The sequence below is a fragment of the Oratosquilla oratoria genome, chromosome 24, assembly GCF_046742065.1.
Source record: "Oratosquilla oratoria isolate Oo_2021 chromosome 24, ASM4674206v1, whole genome shotgun sequence".
In the NCBI taxonomy this organism is placed as follows: domain Eukaryota; kingdom Metazoa; phylum Arthropoda; class Malacostraca; order Stomatopoda; family Squillidae; genus Oratosquilla; species Oratosquilla oratoria.
In genome coordinates this window covers 9671297-9685875 of record NC_134800.1, presented here as the reverse complement: position 1 = coordinate 9685875, position 14579 = coordinate 9671297, and positions in this window count along the sequence as shown.

Here is a 14579-nt window from a genome sequence, read left to right as displayed (position 1 = left end):
CCTCTATCTGTCGCTCTCACTCTTGCTCTCATTCCCCGCACTCTTTCTCTCTCTCTCTCTCTCTCTATATATATATATATATATATATATATATATATATATAATATATATGTATATATATATATATATCCTTGCTCATTCTTCAGTTCCTCTTTTCTCTCCTGCTTTCCACCCTCTACCATCCTTTGTCTCTTTCCCTTCTCCTCCCTTCTCTCTTCTTCTCTTTCTTCTCTCTTTTTCTCTCTCTTCGCTCTCTTGTTTCCGTCCTTCTTCCCTCTGGCTCTTCTCTCTTTCTCTCTTTCCTCTCTTCTTTTTCTTCTACTCTTCTCCTCTGTCTCCTTCCTCCTCTTTCTTCCTCACGATCCCTCTTCTTCCTCTTTCATCCCCCATCTTCATTCCTCTTTAATTTCTTTTTACGTTCTCTTTCTTTCCACTTCTCTTTCCTCTTTTCCTCGCCTCTCATTCCTCTATTTCCTCTCTCTTTATGTTCGTCCACCCACTTCTCATTTCGTCTCTCTCTTCCTCTTCCCTCTTCCTCCTCCTTCTTCCTCCTCCCTCTTCCTCCTCCCTCTTCCTCCTCCTCCCTCTTCCTCCTCCTCCCTCTTCCTCCTCCCTCTTCCTCCTCCTCCCTCTTCCTCCTCCTCCCTCTTCCTCCTCCTCCTCCTCCTCCCTCTTCCTCCTCCTCCCTCTTCCTCCTCCTCCCTCTTCCTCCTCCCTCTTCATCCTCCTCCCTCCTTCCCTCCTCTATTCCCTCCTCCTCTCCTTCATCCACCTCCCTCCTCCTCCTCCTCCCTCTTCCTCCTCCTCTCTCTTCCTCCTCCTCCCTCTTCCTCCTCCTCCCTCTTCCTCCTCCTCCCTCTTCCTCCTCCTCCCTCTTCCTCCTCCTCTCTCTTCCTCCTCCTCCCTCCTCCTCCCTCTTCCTCCTCCTCCCTCTTCCTCCTCCTCCCTCTTCCTCCTCCTCCCTCTTCCTCCTCCTCCCTCTCCCTCTTCCTCCTCCTCCCCCTCCTCCCTCTTCCTCCTCCTCCCTCTTCCTCCTCCTCCCTCTTCCTCCTCCTCCATCTTCCTCCTCCACCCTCTTCCTCCTCCCCTCCTCCTTCTCCTCCTCCCTCTTCCTCCTCCTCCATCTTCCTCCTCCACCCTCTTCCTCCCCCTCCTCATCCTCATCCTCCTCTTCCTACTCCTCCCTCTTCCTACTCCTCCCTCTTCCTCCTCCTCCCTCTTCCTTCTCCTCCCTCTTCCTCCTCCCTCCTTTCTCTTTCTCTCCCTCTTCCTCCTCCTCCCCTCTTCTTCCTCCCTCTTCCTCCTCCTCCCCTCTTCCTCCTCCCTCCCTCTTCCTCCTCATCCCTCTTCCTCCTCATCCCTCTTCCTCCTCATCCCTCTTCCTCCTCATCTCTCTTCCTCCTCATCCCTCTTCCTCTTCCTCCTCATCCCTCTTTCTCCTCCTCCCTCTTCCTCCTCCCTCTTCCCTCCTCCTTCATTCCTCTTTCTTTCCTCCTCCCCTTTCTTTCCTCCTCCTCCCTCTTCTTCCTTCTCCCTTCTCCCTCTTCCTCCTCCTCCCTCTTCCTCCTCCTCCCTCTTCCTCCTCCCTCTTTCTCTTTCTCCCTCTTCCTCCTCCTCCCTCTTCCTTCTCCTCCCTCTTCCTCCTCCTCCCTCTTCCTCCTCCTCTCTCTTCCTCCTCCCTCTTCATCCTCCTCCCTCTTCCTCCTCCTCCTCTCTTCCCTCCTCCCTCCCCTCCTCCTCCTCCTCCCTCACTCCTCCCTCCTCCTCCTCCTCCCTCCTCCTCCCTCTTCCTCCTCCTCCCTCTTTCTCCTCCTTCTTCCTTTCCCTCCTCCTCCCTCTTCCTAACACCTCCTACCCTCCTCCCTCCTCCTCTCTTCCTCCTCCCCCCTCCTCCTCCCTCTTCCTCCTTCTCCCTCTTCCTCCTCCTCCCTCTTCCTCCTCCTCCCTCTTCCTCCTCCTCCTTCTTCTTCTTCCTCCCTTTTCCTCCTCCTTCTTCCTCCTCCTCCCTCTTCTTCTTCCCCCTCCCTCTTCCTCCTCCCTCTTCTTCCTCCTCTTCCTCCTCCCTCTTCTTCCTTCTCTTCCTCCTCCCTCTTCCTCCTCCTCCCTCTTCTTCCTCCTCTTCCTCCTCCCTCTTCTTCCTCCTCCCTCTTCCTCCTCCTCTTCCTCCTCCCTCTTCCTCCTCCTCTTCCTCCTCCCTCTTCCTCCTCCTCCCTCTTCCTCCTCCCTCTTCCTCTTCCTCCTCTTCCTCCTCCCTCTTCCTCCTCCTCCCTCTTCCTCCTCCTCCCTCTTCCTCCTCCTCTCTCTTCCTCCTCCCTCTTCATCCTCCTCCCTCTTCCTCCTCCTCTCTCTTCCTCCTCCTCCCTCCTCCTCCCTCTTCCTCCTCCTCCCTCTTCCTCCACCACCCTCTTCCTCCTCCTCCTCCTCCCCCTCTTCCTCCTCCTTCCTCCATCTCCTCCTCCAACTCTTCCTCCTCCCTTCCTCTTCCTCCCTCTCCTCCCTCTTCCTCCTCCTCCCTCTTCCTCTTCTTCCCTCTTCCTCCTCCTCCCTCTTCCTCTTCCTCCCTCTCCCTCTTCCTCCTCCTCCCTCTTCTTCTTCCTCCCTCTTCCTCCTCCTCCCTCTTCCTCCTCCTCCCTCTTCCTCCTCCTCCCTCTTCCTCCTCCTCCCTCTTCCTCCTCCTCCCTCTTCCTCCTCCTCCCTCTTCCTCCTCCTGCCTCGTCCTCCTCCTCCCTCTTCCTCCTCCTCCCTCTTCCTCCTCCCTCTTCCTCCTCCTCCCTCTTCCTCCTCCTCCTCCTCCCTCTTCCTCTTCCTCCTTCCTCTTCCTCCTCCCTCTTCCTCCTCCTCCCTCTTCCTCCTCCCTCTTCCTCCTCCTCCCTCTTCCTCCTCCTCCCTCTTCCTCCTCCCTCTTCCTCCTCCTCCCTCTTCCTCCTCCTCCCTCTTCCTCCTCCTCCCTCTTCCTCCTCCTCCCTCTTCCCCTTTGTCATTCTCGTCCGCATTCCCTCTCTCGCGTCAGCAATGCAGGTCGCCGAGAAGGAGAGACCGATAGACTGCAAGTCACGAAGAAAGACGCCCGCTAAAAAGAAATCGGGCGGAGGAGGAGGAAGAGGGAGAGGAGGAGGAGGAGGAGGAAGAGGAAGTGGAGGAAGAGAAAGAGGAAGAGGAGGAAGAGAAAGAGGAGGAAGAGGAAGAGGAGGAAGAGGAAGAGGGGAGGAAGAGGAAGAGGAGGAAGAGGAAGAGGGGAGGAAGAGGAGAAGGAGGAGGAGGAAGAAAAGGAAGAGGAGGAGGAAGAGGCGGAAGAAGAGGAAGATGAGGAGGAGGAGGAAGAGGAAGAGGATGAAGATGAAGAGGAGGAGGAGGAGGAAGAGGAGGAAGATGAAGAGGAGGAAGAGGAAAGAGAGGGAGAGGAGGAGGCAGAATAAGAGGAAGATGAAGAGGAGGAGGAGGAGGAGGAAGAAGAGGAAGAGGAGGAGGAGGAAGAGGAGGAAGAGGAGGAAGACTAACTAGCGTTTCAGTCCTTGGAAACAATATCACACCGAAGTGGAGGGATCACTGAGATTGTCAGGAACAGATTGAAGGAGGAGAGCAGAACGGAATAATGATCGAAATTCTCCTTTCTGTCTCCAGTCCTGAAAGAACGCTGCGTTTCTCTGGTCCGTAGAGGTATCACAAAAGGCTCTAAAATCTTGATTACATGAAGAAGATGTTAGAGGGAAGGGGAAGAAATAAGAGAAAAGACAAGAAGAAGAAGAAGAAGAAGAAGAAGAAGGAGAGGAAGAGGAAGAGGAAAAAGAAGAGGAGGAAGAAGAAGAAGAAGAAGAAGAAGAAGAAGAAGAAGAAGAAGAAGAAGAAGAAGAAGAAGAAGAAGAAGAAGAAGGAGGAGGAGGATAAGGATAAAGAGTGACATAAGAGGGTGATAAAGGAGAAGACGAGGAGGTGGAAGAAGAAAAAGAGGAGGAGGATGGTAAGGAGAAAGAGAAGGGCGAGGAGGGAGAAGAAGAACGAAGGGGAAAGATGAGATCAGGATTAAGGAAAGAAAAAATGATGAGAAAAGAGCGAGAAGAGAATTGAGACAATAGGAGAAAGGGGACAAAAAAGAGGAAAGAAGAGTAAGGAAGGAAGATCAAGGAATTGGAGGAAGGAAGAATTAAGTGAAGGAAAGAAAAATTGAGATGGAAAAGGAAATAGAGATGAATAAAGAGGAAAATGAGGAAAGAACGAAGGATTGACGAAAACATGAATGAGAATATAAACAATGAGAAGGAAAAGGAAGAAAGGACTGAAGTAATATAAGCAGAGGAGGATGAGGACGAAGAGGAGAGAGAGAGAGAGAGAGAGAGAGAGAGAGAGAGAGAGAGAGAGAGAGAGAGAGAGAGAGAAAGTGGAGGAAGAAAAGTGGATGATCTTTAGGAATTGAGAGAGAGAGAGAGAGAGAACGTAATTTTAGCGTCTCCTAATCCCCCTCTTTTCTCCCCCCCATTCTCCCCACCCCCTTCTCCCCCTATCACCCATTCTAATCACCCCTTGTGCTTACTTTTTTTTATGTTACCCGCCACCCCCAGTGCTTCCTAAAGTTTCGTTGACACGGAGCTAGTTTAGTAGCCGCGTGTGCTAGATGCAAGTTAACTTACCCAGCAAGTAAGTGTTCACACTATGATAAATTGGAGGCAAGTTTGCTAACTTTCCATTGACATTGGGCAAGTATAGGGGTAGTTTACAAGTCGCTACTACTAGCAACTACTAGTAGCTTACAAGTCGCTACTACTAGCGACTACTAGTAGCTTATAAGTCGCTACTACTAGCTGCTACTAGTAACATACAAGTCGCTACTACTAGCAGCTACTAGTAGCTTACAAGTCGCTACCAGTAGCGGCTGCTGGTTGTTTAGAAGTCGCTACTAGTAGCGGCTACTAGTAGCTTACAAGTTGCTACTACTAGCGGCTACTAGTAGTTTACAAGTTGCTACTACTAGCGGCTACTAGTAGTTTACAAGTCGCTATTACTAGCGGCTACTAGTAGTTTACAAGTCGCTACTACTGAACTAACGGTTACTAAACTAGCTTATTGTCACCAAGGATTCAACGTCTCGACTAGACGCTTCTACTTCGACGACCTCACAGAGTTCGCACGAAGTCCCCTGTTCCTCCTCTTCGTTCACGACCTTCCATCTCCACGGGAACTCAGCAACTGCCAAGTCACAGTCGTCACTTGGTTATTCTAGCATCTCTGGGATCAGTATTCGATATTGATTTCCCATTTTTTCCACCCTCCTGTGTCTTTCCTCGTTTTCTGTTGTCTTTGGCATCTGCTGCCGAAAGGCGGACTTGTTCTTGCGCGTGTCCTCATTCTCGTCATAAGTCTTTAAGATATACATACATGCACACACATGTACGCGTACACACGTATGTGTGTGTGTGTGTGTGTACGACCACACATACATTCCTATCCTCACTCCTATTCTCCTTCCACTTTGCTTTCTCTCAGTGTGTCTATGTTTATGTGTATCCTCGTTCTATCACCTCTCCATCTCCTCAAGTTACTCTGCCTCGCTTCTTGACCAAAACCCAAGAGCAGATGAACCTCGTAATCTATTTTCTTTCGGGAGGTCACGGCAAGGGACAAGGTTCCCCCCCCACCCCCGACGTCAAAGGAAAACAAGAGCTCCATGGGATCAGATCTCAGCCAGTTGATCTTCAATTGTTCTTAATCCGCTTACAGATGGAGTGGCATGGAGAGATCTTTTAGCGCTCCGGGCTTCGCGGGACCAACAGTTTTCCGTTTTGGTTCGAGCGCGTTCCCAAAACGTTTCGGACCTTATCCTCGTCCTCCCCCTGACGTACAGTATGTGGATCCCTTTTCTTAATAGCAATGTGATGAATGTTTAGCTCCTCCTCCTCCTCCTCCTCCCCCTCCTCCTCCTCCTCTTCCTCCTCCTCTTCCTCCCCTCCTCCTCCTCCTCCTCCTCCTCCCCCTCCTCCTCCTCCTCCTCCTCCTCCTCCTCCTCCTCCTCCTGCTCTTGTCGACGTAGCTGTGTGTCTTCAATATATTTGCCTTCTGGTCGTTATTCTGTCCTATATTTTAGATTGGGTTGATAATTCCTCACTTGATTATGCAGTGTGGGGCAGTGCGATACTGGTGCAGACATTAATGTATTCTGACAATAAAGGAATGAAATAAAAATGCTTCACAGTATCGGCCGGACGGGAATATTTTATAGTTGAGTACGTGGACAACATGTACTTGATAACATATGTGCACACGTAGGAATGTGTAATGTATACATACGTACACACACACACACTTGTGTATATATATATACATATATATATATCGTGTGTGTGTGTGTGTGTGTGTGTGTGTGTGTGTGTGTGTGTGTGTGTGTGTGTGTGTGTGTGTGTGTGTGTGTGTGTGTGTGTGTGTGTGTGTGTGTGTGTGTGTGTGTGTGTGTGTGTGTGTGTGTGTGTGTGTGTGTGTGAGTGTGATAGAGTGAGAAACAAGATGAGGAGGAGAGCGAGGTTCGAAAGGGAGTTGAGAGATGGGGTTGATGAGAGTATTGGGATGGTTTGGACATATGGAAAGAATGAATGAAGAAAGATTAGTAGAAGAGGTGTGGAAGGCAGAGGTAGAGGAAATGAACATAAGGAGGTGACCAAGGATGAGATGGATGGATGGGGTAAAAGAGGCATTGGGAAATAGAGGAATGTCTGTTGAGGAAGGACGGGAGAAGGCAGAAGATAGGGATGAATGGAGAATGGTTGTGTATGGCTAATGCTGTGATGCATGAAAGGTAATGGGACGGGGATGGGGTGAGGGAGTATGTGTAAATGATATTTTGACGCAGCCCGAAGGGATTTCTCCCCGTCTTCTCTTTTTATGGATGAAGGGACGGAGAGAGCGGTTCGCTGATTAGATAAAGCGGCCTTGCTGTGGATCTGCTGTGTCTTGTTGCGCTGCTTCTGACCCAGGGCAGTGGGTGAGATGCAGGGATGACCCGTCATCCAAGAGGAGCAAAGAAAAGAGGGAGGGAAGTGGCGAATGGGAGTGGAGAGTGTGGGGATGGTATGGATGGAAGTGGATTTATGCCTTCGTTTTTTGGCTAGGCCTACCTTCCTTGTAAGGGGGAAATAGCCATTAGTATATGTATGTATGCATGTATGTATGTATGTATGTATGTATGTATGTATGTATGTATGTATGTATGTATCTATGTATGTATGTATGTATGTATGTATGTATGTATGTATGTATGTATGTATGTGTGTGTGCATACGGGTATATATATATAAATATATGTGTGTGTGCGTGTGCGTGTGCGTGTGCGTGTGCGTGTGCGTGTGCGTGTGCGTGTGCGTGTGCGTGTGCGTGTGCGTGTGCGTGTGTGTGTGTGTGTGTGTGTGTGTGTGTGTGTGTGTGTGTGTGTGTGTGTGTGCGCGCATACCTGATTTCATGTTATGGCAAGACTGTTGTTGTAAACTTCATGTTTGCTTTTTCTCTTTGCCCAAGAGGATTTCTTTTACTCCTTCCAAGGGAAGTTGACACATGCATCAATGGTAACTGCATTGAGTTTATCATTACATGCATTGGCTCCGCTACGAACGCCTTATCGAGACTTACCACAGCACATCTTCAGAATAACTAAACGACACAACGGCAATCAAGACGGATTTATTATCACAAGACAGCACCATGAAACCAATTATTCACAAATAACCCGAAAACTAGCGTGTTAAAGCAGCAAAACCCGTTTACATACGCTTAAATAAACCAAAGATCAAACGTCCAGGTCCAGTCTAAAATAAGCCTTTTATTTCATCTCAACGTAGACCAGCAATCAGAGCTCGCAGTTCCAATCTGGCTCTCTGATTGGCCGAGCTCCTGACAGCTGATCCGGCGATCTGTTGGCTGAACGGCTTCGCTACTTTTCGGAACGCACGGCAGACCGCTACTTTCACGTACGCCACATGAAAGAAATCGCCCTGCATCAATAGAACATGTTTCCCAGAAGATGGTTTCTTACAGGGCAGAATACTGTCTTGAGGACCGATTATGGAGTTTGGAATACTTTTCCAGTAATTGCCCGAATAATGTTACCTAAATACCAAGAACTTTTTTTCCACCTTATAAGAGAGGTAGCCAAGTCAGAGGCACGTACCTATTCCCACCCACTCTACTCCCCTCCTCCACCCTCTCCACCCTTCCCATCTTAGCGCCTCATGGATGACGGGTCATACCTGCATCACTCAACTTAGAGATTCACTCGAAGATTACCATCAGAAGGAATTAGGTCGAGAAGATTCTAAAACTGAATGAAATAGTCTGGTAATGATTAGATGAAGACAAAAATACAAAATAAATTACGAATAACCGCTGGTAGAAGCTTAGCCTTTTCGCTCTGAGTGAATGACGTAACAAACAGATTAATTTCATTTCAAACTTCGAAAGCAAAATATGTCCAACATATCCCCGTTCTTTGCTTTATTCTAACCTAATTTTTTAATATTTGCATCTTTTGAATAGGAAAAAAAATACTCATATGGCTTAGTGTCGTTACTAATGAAAACTATTTTTTATTACATATGCTTGAATTAATGCATATTCAGTTAGTTTGTAATTATAGTTGTTATTATTAACATCAACGTTCACAAGGACTTAGCGTAATAAGAAAAAATTCCAGCCCACTGCACATAAACCTACATACGCACCACACACACACACACACACACACACACACACACACACACACACACACACACACACACACACACACACACACACACACACACACACACACACACACACACACACACACACACACACACACACACACACACACACACACACACACACACACATGCGCATACACAAGTACACACAAGCATATAGAAATTCAAATACACACACATACACACAAACACATACACACATAAGTACACATAAGCATATAAACACACACACACACACACACACACACACACACACACACACACACACACACACACACACACACACACACACACACACACACACACACATACAAGTACACACACACTAGGGAGTTGATTAGAATAAGCAAGTGATTACTATCAGACATTTGAAGCAGCAGGCGTGGAGGGGGAGTGTCTGTTGATATACAGAAGGAGGAGGAGGAGGAGGAGGAGTAGAAAAAAGGGAGGAGAGAGTGGAGGGGGGAGATCGAGAAGTGGGAACAAGAGGGAGAAAAACGAGGAGGAGGAGAAGGAGGAGGAAAGGCAAGAGCAAGAAAAGGAGAAGAAAGAAGAAGAGGAGGAGGAGATTGAGGAATACAAGTGTGCAGGGGAAGAGAAGAGGAAGGAGGAGGAGAAGGAGGAGGAAGAGGAGGAGGAGAAGGAGGAGGAAGAGGAGGAGGAGGAAGAGAAGGAGGCGAAGGAGGAGGAGGAGGAGAAGGAGAAGCAAAAACAAGAGCAAGAAAAGGAGAAGGAAGAAGAGGAGAAAGTTGAAATACAAATATGCAGGGAAAGAGAACAGGAAAGAGGAGGAGGAGGAGGAGGAGGAGGAGGAGGAGGAGGAGGAGGAGGAGGAGGAAAGGGGCTTGCCCCACAGGGCAATTTCTGTAGGGGAAAGTTTGGGACAAGGATCTGATTACGCCAATAGTGAATAAGAGAACGTCCACTATTCCGATCACAGACTTCTGTACATAACATAACATAACATAACGAGCACCATTCCAATCACAGACATAACATAACATAACATAACATAACATAACATAACATAACATAACATAACATAACACAGTACATAACATAAGCTCGCCATCGTTTAACGATCGAGTTCAGCCTATGATGAAGCGAGAGTCTGCCTGGAAGCTGAACAAACTTGACCAAACTTTTCCCGTGTGTGAAGGGGTGCACAAGAATTGGGGTGAGGGCCTAGGGTGCACGCGGACGATAGCGTCGGGGTCTATGGAAAGGGTGAAAGGAAAGGGTGCAAATTTTGCACCCTTAAGGAGTACGTAGTCACAGCTAAGGGTGTAAGGGTGAACTTGGATCAATGACAAACTCTTTCAGGGTTTGGTGGGAGGGACTGAAGGGGGAGAAAGTGAGTAACCCCCCCCCCAAGTGAACAAGGGTACAACACCCACGTGAAACAAGGGGAAACAAGGATCTAGACAAGAGAAAGCAAACAGTTCGAAGGTTTGTGTGTGTGTGTGTGTGTGTGTATGTGTGTGTGTGTGTGTGTGTGTGTGTGTGTGTGTGTGTGTGTGTGTGTGTGTGTGTGTGATTCACCATTCACCATGGTCTTGGATCACGTGTTGGACTCGTGATCGGCAGCTATTTCCCTCTTGAAAGGGAGCTCAGAGCTCATATATGAACGATGTATGGGTAATGCTGTGATCTTACACGCACAAACACACTCAACTCCCCGCCCACGAGAGTTGGAGTAACGACTCGCAGCGCAGCGATACTGAAATTATTTCAGCCCTGGGCGGGATTCGAACCCGGACCTCAGTAGTGGCGGCCGGGAACTCTACCACTGTGTGTGTGTGTGTGTGTGTGTGTGTGTGTGTGTGTGTGTGTGTGTGTGTGTGTGTGTGTGTGTGTGTGTGTGTGTGTGTGTGTGTGTGTGCATGCGTGCGCGCGCGTGTGTGTGTACGTGCATTATATGAGGGTTGGTAGGGGGTATCACGCCTAGAGGGGAAGGGAGTTGAAAGCGTCTGTTCTTCAGTGTGTAAAGGTCTGATCCAGAAGAGGGAACTCAGAGTTTGGATCAGGGTGAGAACTCGAATTGCGCGTAGGGTGACTAGCCCTCCACGAGAGGAAAGGAAAGGGTGTCGATTATGAGCACGGAAGGGTGACCAGGGGTGAGGAGAAGAAGGAGGAAGAGGAGGAGGAAGAGGAGGAAGAGGAATTCGTTTACAAAATGGGGTTGCAAGGAATTTAATATCGAGGGTGAAAGAATGAACCCAACGAAGCCGGTATGAGGTGGAGGACCACCTTTGGTGAATGAAGGGTGAGGTGGATGTGAGTGGAGGAGGAAGTGTTCCTGTGGTGATCAGATTATAGTCGGTATAGTTCTTGATTCCTTCTCTAAGTTTTATTTTCTTTGAAGTCCCTTCTTTGCGTTTCTTTATCCCTATTTTTCATTCTCCTTAGCCTCTGTTTCTTCTGGGTTTTTTATTATTATTATTATTCACATCTCACTCTCTCTCTTTTAATACTCTAGGGATTACCATAATACCCCTACGGATCTGAGTTGCGTGTCATTCCTTTATGATTAAAGATTAATCTCAACTCAAAAAAAAATTATGCTGATCACTTTTAAATTTCATGGACACTTCATTCTGACAATATCTTTATGTCGTTCCTTTGCCACCTCTCTGACACACACACACACACACACACACACACACACACACACACACACACACACACACACACACACACACACACACACACACACACACACACACACACACACACACACACACACACACACACACACACGTCTATGGATAGAAACGCTGGTTATTTGATGGTTAAACACAATCCCTCTCTTCCTTCTTCTTTTCTCTCTCTCCTTCGTTTCTATACATGATCATCTTTTTATAATTATATATGTGCTTCCACAATCGATATCTGCATTGTATACATTTATATATAATTATTACGTACCAGGATAAGCCGTTTTAAATCGCCATTATTCAAATAAAGTGAATAAAAAATTGTTTAGGACAGACGAAAATAAGATACGACAAGAGAACATTATTCAGATAAAGTGAATAAAAAATCAATTAGGAAAGACAAAAATAAAATACGACACGAGAACATTATTCAAATAAAGTGAATAAAAATTATTTAGGAAAGACAAAAATAAAATACGACAAGAGAACATAACATCATTCAAATGAAATTATTGAAAGAAAAGTAGAGAGAAAACAAGAATATAGAACAAGAGTTTTTTCATATATTAATTTTCTGCTGTTCCTTCATCTTACAACCTGTCAGGATGTCTTGACAAAAGTTAACGAAAATTATTTACGAGAATCAAAAGTACAAACATGTTTCTGTAGTAGCGTATCTATCATGTAAGCGCATGGATCCCATCAAATTTGTGATTAATTGAAAATTTGAATAACGATATATCAGCAACTGTAGTCAATTTGTTGTATAAAATTAGGCTAAATTAGTTATCAATTGAAAAAATTTATCTATGCAACAGACATTAGTTTTCTTTAGATTTTATTTTCTATACTCTATATCTTTGCCAAATTTCATTTATATACAAAAAAAAAAGTTCTTACCTTGTTTATAAACATATTCCTCAAGACTTTTAAACTAGAAAGATATCAAGGTTGATACATATACAGTATTGTGATTGGTATAAATAATATGGTATATATAATAATTAATGATAATTAATAATAATAATAATCAATAATGATATAGAAACCGGACTTGCGATTAATAGACATCCTGAGGGCTCAGAAACTCTCTTTTCCTGAATAAAAGCTTCTGGTTTTCGCCTCGAAGAAGAATTGGTCTCTCCCGTCTTCGGTTTGATAAACCTTCAAGTCTCCACAACGCAAGCGTGTGAAAGATGCCCATTTGGGCTTTATTTGTTTACAGAAGTTCTTAGATTAATGCGTTTGGTTACTGCATTGGCTAAGCGGTAACTTAATTTTAGTTTTTTCAGCTGGTTCTTACAAAGGATTACAAAGGAATATAACGACAGGAGACCTTTTGGTCCATAACTAGGTCAGATGCGAAAAAATTATAATGATAAATATATGAAAATAACAATAATATAAATAACATATAAGTAAAATAGGTACAGTTAAATAAACAAACAGGTAGATAGTAAATGATAACAAATGGGCAGATAAATAATAATAAATAATCAAATAGATGTTAAACTGAAAAATATCAACAAACACATAAATAATATAAAATAAATGGCAGACACCACAACATCTTGCTTAGATGTTTATCTAAACGAATCTTAAATCTTCGAACTGAACTACTTTGCATTGCCTCAGTAGGAAGTTTATTCCATTCATGAACTACACGGTTGGCTAAGTTATTTTTACCAACTTCTAAATTAAATCTATTTCCTGACAATTTGAGTCCACTATTTTTTGCCTGATTCTCATTCAGTGTGAAAATTTTGTCACTTTTGATGTCAATTTCCTGTTCTAAGATAAATAAGATCGTTGGCTTCCATTCGGAGCCAATAAGTCCAACTTACTGGTTTCTGTCCTTCACATTATCTCGCCTTTGTTCTATATATCATTGTATTTACGTATATTATAAACCATTTATACATCGTGCCACTCTGCCAAAATCCATCTTCCTCTTGTATACTTCATTTAGTCGTTTTGCTGAAGACAGCTGGTCTCTTCATTGTGAATCATTTTCGTCTGATAATTGTGTTTAAAACAACATGATTTGAAACTCATGTTAAAGTATAGTGCAACCTTTTACATTATATTCCTGCTGTATTTTTTTTATATGCAATTATCCTCTTCAGTTCAAGATGGCTTGTGAGCTTACATTATTAAGTATGATAATATTCCTTTTTAACACCCAACAAACAACAAACATAAGAGAAAAATCCGTAGACTTTGTAAATACATTTCACATTAGACCATTATATATATATATATATATATATATATATATATATATATATATAATACCAAGTCTTTTGAAGGTATAGTGGATTTTTTATTCTTTTTTTTCTTTTTCTTTTTCTTTTTTTCTTACACTAAGTCTTTCGAAATTCTGGTGGCGCCATCGGAAGCGTGCTGGCCTCGGATTCATTTAGTTGAGGGTTCGAGTCCCGCGCAATCCTCAGATTACCTGCAGTGACTGTCACCTGCCCCAACAATCCAAGAGCAAAGGTGACGGCTTCGGCCGCAGCTAGGTCACTCCTGGTGTAGGCTCCTGACCTTCTACTGAATGGTCCAAACGTTTTCATGTATTTAGCCATCTTCTGGGTGTGTAGTTTTATTACTTTTTTTTCGTTTCCTTTCATTTTATTTTATTTTATTTTATCTTATTTTGGTTTGGTTTGGTTTATTATCTATTTATTTATTTTATTTTGTTTTATTTATTTGTTTACTTATTTTAAGATCAAACAATGGTAGAAAGGAGAGAACTTGGAGATGCCGCTCTGTGACCTACCTTGACCTAAGTGTGTTTTGACCTTAGGCTACTCATTACTACAATTTTCTTAATGATAAAGCCATCCCACTTATACACTTCCATGTTCAAATACATTTTGTGGTCAAATTTTTTTTTTATGTGAAATAAACTCGATGATGTTTCTCTTTGCAATAGAATTAGCTGTCACAAAATTCTTGATGATTTTTTCAGTCAACTATATGGCCACTGTGTACAAAAATCCTACTGGACAATTGGCCAACTCTGATGCTGTTTTAGCCTCAAAATTAATGCTTCACCTGTTTGACCGATAGCATTTTTTCTCTTCTTCTTATATGAGATACTACAAACACAAACTCCATTTACCCAAAGGCAATTTGCTATAAGGAGATTATAAAAATGTTCCGAATTTTTTAAAATTTCAGCTTAAGACATCTGTTCCCA